A 9,480-nucleotide genomic window follows, 5' to 3' on the forward strand; every position below is an offset into this window, starting at 1 on the left:
AGAAAATATAAAACTTTGAAAGGAAGACCACGAAGAAGATGGGTAGACAGGAAAATGTGAGGTGTGAGATAGATTAAAGTTGCACAAAATAGATACGAATGGAAGTGTGTTGAAGAAGCCTTCATCCAGCAATGGATGATTAGTGGCTGTAGGTGATGATGATATACGAATATGTACATAAATATTTGATATAAAAATAGATAAATATGTTTATCAAAAACACATATCATCTATATATTTAATGTTAATGTTTTCCTTATTGACCGACAGTAGAATAAAAGTCAAAGCACAAGTCTAAAATGTGAAACAATCATTAAAAAAGTGTTTTGTGTGAAATCTGGGTTTTTCCTATTTTAAATATGTATATGTGTGTATGTATAGTTTTGTCCAAAAAATTCGTTTTCGTAAAAATAATTCATATTAATACACCATAAAATTAAAAAAATAAATATAAAATCATACAAAAAAAAAAAAAAGTGAGTTTTTCCACAAAAGCTTTCTGTCCAATTTCATGTATTGTTTCATTTTTAAATGACAGCTGAATTAAAGTCTAACATTATTTATCTATAATGTGAAATAACTACTTAACTATCAAATGAAGTCTTTCGGGGAAAACTGAGGTTTTCCTTCCAATAAATTATAACCGAGTTATGCGAATAACATTGGATTTTCAGTAGAATGAACCATTTTAAGCCATCCATAGCACCAAGAGAATGTAAATAAATAAAATAGTAAAGAACTTCAATTTTATAGCTATGTAGGTCGGATTGTAAGTTTTTCAAAAAATTTGATTAAATTTGCGCTACATTTCAAACCACTACTTAAAACACATAAACAGCCAAATATGACGACGAAAAACAAAAATACCACGAATTCTTGTTTCCTAAAATTTATTATTTATTTATTTCCAACTTGATATTATAAGCGCTAAAGCCTAACAATGTATTTCACACCGCGGCTTGGTTCACCGTGGAATTGAACGTTTGTCGATGTACAAATCGACCGGATAAATATTTGTGCAAAAAGCGGCTGCGGTGTGGGTGTCAATAAATTGAGTTTGCGTGCGAAAGAGTCGACAATATCGCCAGTGGTGGAGGTAGAGGGCGGCTGAGTAATCTGGCGGGCGCGCGCGCCACTGGCTATATATACGCAACCTGGACAGGTGACGCACTGCACTGGCTCACAGGCCACAGACAAACACAATATCAACCACCAATTATGGCCTACGAATGTCCTGAAGATTTTAAACGGGGCGAAGCCGTGGACCGACTCACCCCAATCCCTAATGAGAGTCAGTGGCGGAACATGTTCAATGATACATAATGAAATATTCCTTCAGGTGTTTCTATATATCTATAGGTATATAAAACGCTCATTTCGTCACACTGATAATTGTTCTTACAGAAGCTAAATCGTTTTATTTTTAAAGTATATTCACTTCTTATCAAGTGCACGAATGCGTAGGTACCTACACCTGGTTTCCGGTTTTTATATAATTGTAATATATTCATGAATGGGAAGATATGACGCTCTGTCACATTGAGAATTTTTGGCATTGTATGTGATACATTTTGTGGCTCCAAAATAGAATGCGAATTTCTAGTTTATCGGAGGATCGCAAGTCGTTGGTGATTTTTATATGTAGTTCATGGTTAGCGACAGAACGATGATAACCTATCGAATTTGTTATAGCAGTTCATAGAAGCGTGAACATTTTTAAAACATTGTGATATCATGCTGTAATTGCCCTAGTTCAATTATACCAATTCAATTTTTTTATTTATTTAATTTCTTTTAACACTTATATAATTATGTTTATTGCGCCAATAATTCAGAACTTTTAATTACTTATATAAGTGTGTTTATTTCTCTAATAAATCGGAACTTATGAACCGTATCGTACGTACATATATGTATATAAATAAAAATGATTTCGTATAGTTTCTCGAATGATATATAAAATGAATAATAATGAAATTTATAGGATAGATTTTTAGAAGTTTAGACACATTAATAGTAAACATGATGCAATTACAACTTTATTTTATTCTTAATTTAAATTCGATCCTGTAACATTATTTCATTCCGGGAAATTTTCACCAAGAGTTTGCTTTAATATAAAAACTCGTAAAATGTCTTTCATCAAAGGAATTTATGTATGTAAAGTATGTATGAAGTTTATTCCTCGGGCGTTTTACGTAATTTGCGAGCGCACGCTGGGTTGATTTTGTTCCTCGATATACATATGTACATATTATACATGTTATTTTAGTATGTACTTATATATACATACATATATGAAAGCACAGACTATCCTAAAATATAAGCAGTACATAGAGATATACAACGCATATACATACATACATACATATGTACATACTTGTAGTTTTTCGGAAAAAGATCAACTCGTAATTGATAATGATAACTATAATTTATGATAAGGATTTAACCTCCTCAGTCCTGACTTTATAATTTTTGAAGAAAATAAGTTTTTTTGTGAAATTATTTTTTTGGTACATTAAAGGGGCATGAAAAATAGGGGTCTACGTGACGAGACAGAATGTTAAATGACAGAAAACGCAAATATCGGAACGCAAAGATCGAAAATCGAAAGATCTTAAGTCGAAAGTTAAAAAAAATGGTGCATGGTAAACGATACATACTTACTTAATTTGCGCGAGCAGGATACAACAGGAACAAGAGGAACATGCTTTTCCTCCCGTATTCTGCGCGCGCACACTAATAAAATTTACATGGAATACCTAAAGTATTCCATGCTAATTTTCCATGGAATACCTGCCATATGTTATATGGCATATAACATAATATATATGTTTTGTTTTGTCATGTCTAATTTCTTTAGTAATTATTATTTTTTCTGTTATATTTTTGACCATTGTGGCGCATTAGAAATTCCTGTAATTCTACAATGGTCCAAACTTTAAATAAATAAATAATTCTAATATATGCTATGTATATGACAACACTGAATAAAAAAGGTCCTCGTAAAAATAAATCGAAAATAGCTTCAAGCGACAAAGTCAATGTACATATATAAACATTAAAATATGCACAAGATCTTAGGAGGTTAATAAGTTTAATTTTACAACAAAAATTTAATACGGATATATGCTTTTTGTTTTAAAAATAAACGGAAAGTGGTTAAATATACGAAAATTATTATTAAAATTTGTACAGTTTAAAGAAAATCATGTTCAAACTGCAAAAAGCATTAAACAAGCACTAAGCAGACATGTTTATGACCCGAAATAAATAATAAAATTAGGTTATTAAATTAAAAATATGTACGATTTGTTAGACTTGCCATATTTTACATGACTCACTGTATATGATATTTCGTAAAATGTTTTCATATTCGTATTTGGCAATGTTTCAAAAAGTAGTTCATACCCAAGCATACAAACATAGCTTTACAATTATTACACAATACGCATATTTGAATTCCTGCATGCATTTTATTTTTTCATCTGAAATTAGACCGAAGATATGCGCAAAGGAACAACAGAGTGACGCTAATAATAAGCTTGTAAAAATCAGTACAACTATCGTATTGTATGTATATTCATTATCACATACTCGTTGAAAGATCATAGACATTGTGATGATTCAATATCGAGTTATTATAATATAATATATGTAATTTGGCGGGTTGAAATATGAAATAATTGTTTGGTACAGGTGTCAACGTCTTTCGGCGGATGCAAATGTCATGATGGTCGCTAGGTAGCGGCCAATGAGTCAGTTTGACGCGATTGAACTGTCCATATAGGCATTTCGGTACGGGTTTATTTAGGTTCATCATCGACGCATTGCCAAGACACCCAACTCGAATCATTACAAATGGGATTCGATACGAGAATACCGTTGCCAGGCTAAACGACGACGAACAAATTTCTACTCGGACCTCTGCGTTTGCGTGGCACCTTTTCGACGGACAGCCGGTCGTTGCACTTAAGACCGTTTGGATTCGAGGACGAGGCTGCGAATTCCCCGATGATGTTTTGGCAGGGGTGGTGGCGGTCGCAATATCAAACAATAGCCGGTCAAAATAAAGCGGCGGAACAATTGATGAAGACGTGCAATTATATATAGAAAATTCGGTCGCTCTTTCCATCCACTTAAAATCCACTTAAAATTCATCTAAAAATTTACAACGGATACAAACGAACGAAAAATATTTTTACGAAATTTAATATATAATTTCGAAAGAAACTTTCTATATATGTATGTATATATGTAGCCTTGATTGGTTGGTTCGTAAACAACACATTCGATTTTTTTTTTCGATTCAAAGGCGCCGATTCGATTTTTTTTCAATTCAAAATATTTGAAGGCCCCGGCGGAGGCCCGGGGGCGAAGGCCCAGGGGGCGAAGGCCCCAGAGGCGAAATCCCCGGGGGCGAAGGCGCCAAGGGTGAAGACCTCGGAGGGTGCCGGGGGGGCCGCTGGATTCTGGTATATACATATAATTTCGAAAGAGACTTAGTATATGTATATGTTTGTTTGTTTGTGACATTCAATTTAATAAAAAAACAAATGAATATTCAAATAAATTTATATACAATAAAACCATTATAAATTTAATAAAATGTTTATTACAAATACCGAGCGAAGCCGGGTAAAACCACTAGTTCAAATATAATAAAGCTCTCTACGAATGACAAATTATATAATTTTCATACACAGACTTGATGAAACAAAACAAACGATTCTTATTATGTAGATAAATGCAAAATAATTCCAATCTACATACTAGCTTCGGAAAAACCCGGTTTTCCACATTTCCTATTGTCTGTTAAACGAACACTTACCAACAACACTTGAAGAGGATTTTTCAATCCAATACATTAAATTAAAATTAATTAAACCAGCAACATAGCTCAGTGGTTAGCGTATAATGCTCACAACTGAGGGGTTACGGGTTCAATCCCTAGTTAAGCGGTGTTGCTGGCGAGACCTTAGATATATATGACTTCAGGTCGATCGTTTCCTATCGGAGTTTGCTTATACAGCAAATTTGCGAGAAATATGTAGCATTTATAAGACTCGATAAATTCGAGATGCTAATAACTCGAATCTGCGAGAAACTGATGGGAAGGATGCACTACGCTGTGGCTAAGTACAATTTTGGCCATAGGTGTTGCCTTGAGGTAACCTGTAATAGGACCAAGATAAATATATATTTAAAAAATATAAATTACTAGTGGTTTTACCCGGCTTTGCTCGGTATTTGTAATATAAACCGCTTAAAAATGGCCAATCTCATAGTAAACAATTTATTTGAATAGTTTTGTTTTATTCAAATTTTTTTGAATATTCATTTATTTTTGTTTTATGAAATTTAGCGTCACGGATTCTACGAACGAACGATAGTTACATACATACATACAAAGTCTCTTTCGAAATTATATATTAGATTTTACATACATACATAGATTTTATCCAAATTGGTTGGACTTAAAAACATACGACCCATGGTAGATATTTAATTAAATAATAATTACATACATATATATATGTGTAGCATGTATGTATATATTATAAAATGCATAATATACATTATTATAATCAATATTAAATAGAAAAAAATTAAAGCTGCAAACAATAACCATCGAAAGATTTCGGAATCAATATAGATTTTGGCTCAGACAAACAGTGATGTTTTTCAATAAGCGGATGTTTGAAAATAAAAAGGAAATACCTCGTCGGCTGTCAAAGAAAAACGGCTATTTTTGATTTTGCAGATTTCAATGACTTTTTAATTTGTTATTGAAATTTAAATTCCAAATATTATGCTATATTATAATATACATAGATACATACATATATCACGCATACAACAATGCTTCTAATTTAACTTTTATTATGTCATAATACAATTGGATTTTACTATCGCATTTGACTTTTATGTGTTTTCAATCGAAAATCAGCTATTTTGATTTTGCAACTTAGTAATACATATACATAATATAATAAATGTGAATGAGTCAGTGAAACGCGTTCTAGAGCCGCTGAAAAGTTAAATTGGGCACGAGATACATTCCGCTCTATCTCTACATCATCTACGTCTATTTTTAATTACGCACATATTATGTATGTATGTATAGGTATATCTACATACATACATACAGTTCGGATTAAAATTAGGAAATTTGTTCGTTTCCAACTATTAAGTAGACCGTAGCCATTGGCTTGAACTGACTTAATTATCCGACGCTATATTTCATGTTATTCAAACTCTTGATTTATATTAATGATTCAACGACAAGTTACCACAATTCCATATACACATATTTTAAACGATATTTACCAATTCATTTAAATATGAGTATATGTACATACGTATATGAGGAACACATATGTATTTAAAACATTGAAATTCATTGCATACATATGACATTATAGACTGACATGTCTGAAATTTATGTTTAAAGCTCTCTATTCATATATGAGTTACATTAACCTTCTCAATGTTAGTTCAATTATTATAATGATATTTAAAGTTTAGAAGTGCTATTCTATAGAATATTTGTATATGTAATATAATAATTCAAAGCAAATACAAATACATATGTGTATTATAATAATATACATAAGTATGAATTCGTTTTAAATCATACATACATATTATATTATGATTCAAAACGAATATGATTTATAAATATTATACATATGTATGTAGCTCTTATAATATACAATATTTTGACATTTGAAAAGATGGTCACTAAATTTTCATTAAATTATTATTAGAATTTTGTCATTATTTGAAAGATAAGAATGTAAATCTTTTCATGATGCAATTTATTTTATTGGCAAAATATCAAAACCGTTTAAACACCACATTATGTTCAATAATGTTCTGTGGTAGATTTTGAATCAAAATTATCCAATTTTATAACTACATAATATCACTCAACGACCTATGTACATATGTAAGTCATTTTCTAAAAGCAAATTTCCACGAAAATTGATTTTTAAAAAAAGAAAAACGCCAAAAAAAGTTATTTATTTACAAAACTGAAAAAAATTGACTGATTAAGCACTTTGAAAATAATTAAGACCACACAATGTCGAAGGACAAATGAGAAATATTTCACGATAATGATAAGATATGACATGACGTTCATAGAAGAGTCTGACGTATTATATGTAGAAACAAAAAGTGGGAAGTAATTTATAATTTATTCACTTTCAAAATCTTCGGCTTTAATAAAAAATATTAATATCTTGTGGTTGAATTTAAAAGGATGTCCATATTCCTTACATACATATTTAAATTTATATTTAAGGAGGACACAGTATGAATGGTAAAAAATTTGCCTCTCTCCCATTACTATTTGAGCGATCCTTTAGAGGGTTCGCCGAATTCACAAGACGGTATGAAATTTATACTATAGCCACTATAGGAATGTACATTAATCATCTGAATCCATTTATCAATTCTAAATATTTACAATTGGACGCTCGTGATGTTTTGAATAGTGTCACACTTAGTAAGTAACAGCCGGTATGTCTAATATCTACTTAGCGGTATAGCGGTGTGGGATAATTACGTCATTTGGCGGCTTCCGCTGGAGAACTCACCTGGCAGACGAACAGAGAGACGACTTTGATGTCGACGATATCTCACTGATGCAATCTGGTAGGAAGTTGTACCTGGTGTATGCTGGCAGACTCTCTTCAAAGTCAAGTTCTGTCCGACATCAGACGCTCGAGGAACGTTTCAATCAGACTCACTAGAATCAAATCACTCTCATAAGAAATTAAAAAAAATCTAAATTACAGAATTCCAAAAAATAACGAAAAATTTACGCATGCTTTATATTGATTCGTCAAATTTTTATATAAGACTTTTCATATCTGTTACGAAATGTGATTTTTTCACACGTTGCGGTTCATCGCTTCTTGGCTAAACATAGGCGTTGAATGTTTTCGTCTTTCGTTGAAAAAAGGTTCATCTGTGTCGAAAACAATGAGTGTTGTTTCAAATATGACAAAATTTCCTAATGAAAACTCCTGGTAAGCGAACAATCACCGTTCGTGTGATTCATCTAGCATTCGCCCACCAACTATTTACTTCGTTTTTATAGAAGAGATGAAAATTGGCCAAGTTTTCAGGTGGAATCTTAAGGAAATTCAATCATAGATACATGCATACGTACATATATCAGGGATGTCCGTAATTTTTCACAACTCTTGAAATGGTGATGTGCGGTTGTCATAGTGCTATATTGCTGGACAACCGTCTCGTTCTACAACGAAAGGGTTGTATTTGTTGGGGGGGCGGGTGGCAGAATCATGTAAAGGGCTTTATTGGTTGATTTTATTGACCTCTAAAGTGGGCGTATATACTCTTAAAATCTTCTTCAAACAAATGAAAAGTAATTAGTACATATTATATAATATCTATATATATATAAAAATCAATGTATGTCTGTTTGTCTGTCTGTCTGTCTCGAATAGGCTCCTAAACCAAAGAACCGATTACGATGAAACTTTCAGGATTTATTGTATGCATGTCCGGAAAGATTACTGTGAAAATAAAAAGGGAAAAAACCTCTTAATAATAATAATATTCGTAATTACGATTTTATCGACGCGAAAGTATGAAGCGCCAGTGGGTAGTTAAGGAAATGTTTACGTTAGCAACCAACTTGCGCCCACGCATTGCCAACGTACAAATACATTACGTACCACTCATACCAACCTGACATAACGTACCACTCATAACAATCCTACATATCTATATAAATCAATGTTTGTCTGACTGTCACGTATGCGTTCCTATACTTTACTATAATTTAATTTGATTATTAAGAACTAGCTGTATTACCCGGCTTCACTCGGTATTTGTAATATTAACCGCATAAACATGACTAATCTAATAGTAAACATTTTATTAAAAAAATAAATAAAAAAAAATTAAAAAAAATTTAAAAAAAATTTAAAAAAAAATTAAAAAAAAAAAAAAAAAAATTTAAAATTTATTTTTTATTTTTTTACTATTAGATTAGTAATGTTTAAGCGGTTTATATTACAAATACCGAGCGAAGCCTTATTTTAAAGATTAATTTGAAACTGAAACATTCACTTATCGAAACGCTTCGAGAAACGGAAACGGGGACGGGAATTGCATGCGTTATTGGACGATGGAACGATGGAACTTTCAGGATTTATTGTATGCTTGTCCGGAAGCATACTGTGAAAAAAATCGGCCCAAAACAGGAACGGAAATGGGAGAAACGGGAATGAGTGGCATTGCAACGCAATAATTTCAAATGTTTTTAGGGTAAAATAAACAAATAATTGAATAATTTTAAATGTGTTCGCTGCCTGCGTTTTTCCGACAAGTGGGAACGGGAACGGGAATTGCTTGCGTTATTGTGGCATTGCAACGCATGCCGGGTTCAGCTAGTCTAATATATAATTTCGAAAGAGACTTTGTATGGAAGGTTGAGTG

This window comes from Arctopsyche grandis, chromosome 6, assembly GCF_051622035.1.
Source record: "Arctopsyche grandis isolate Sample6627 chromosome 6, ASM5162203v2, whole genome shotgun sequence".
NCBI classification, from domain to species: Eukaryota; Metazoa; Arthropoda; class Insecta; order Trichoptera; family Hydropsychidae; genus Arctopsyche; species Arctopsyche grandis.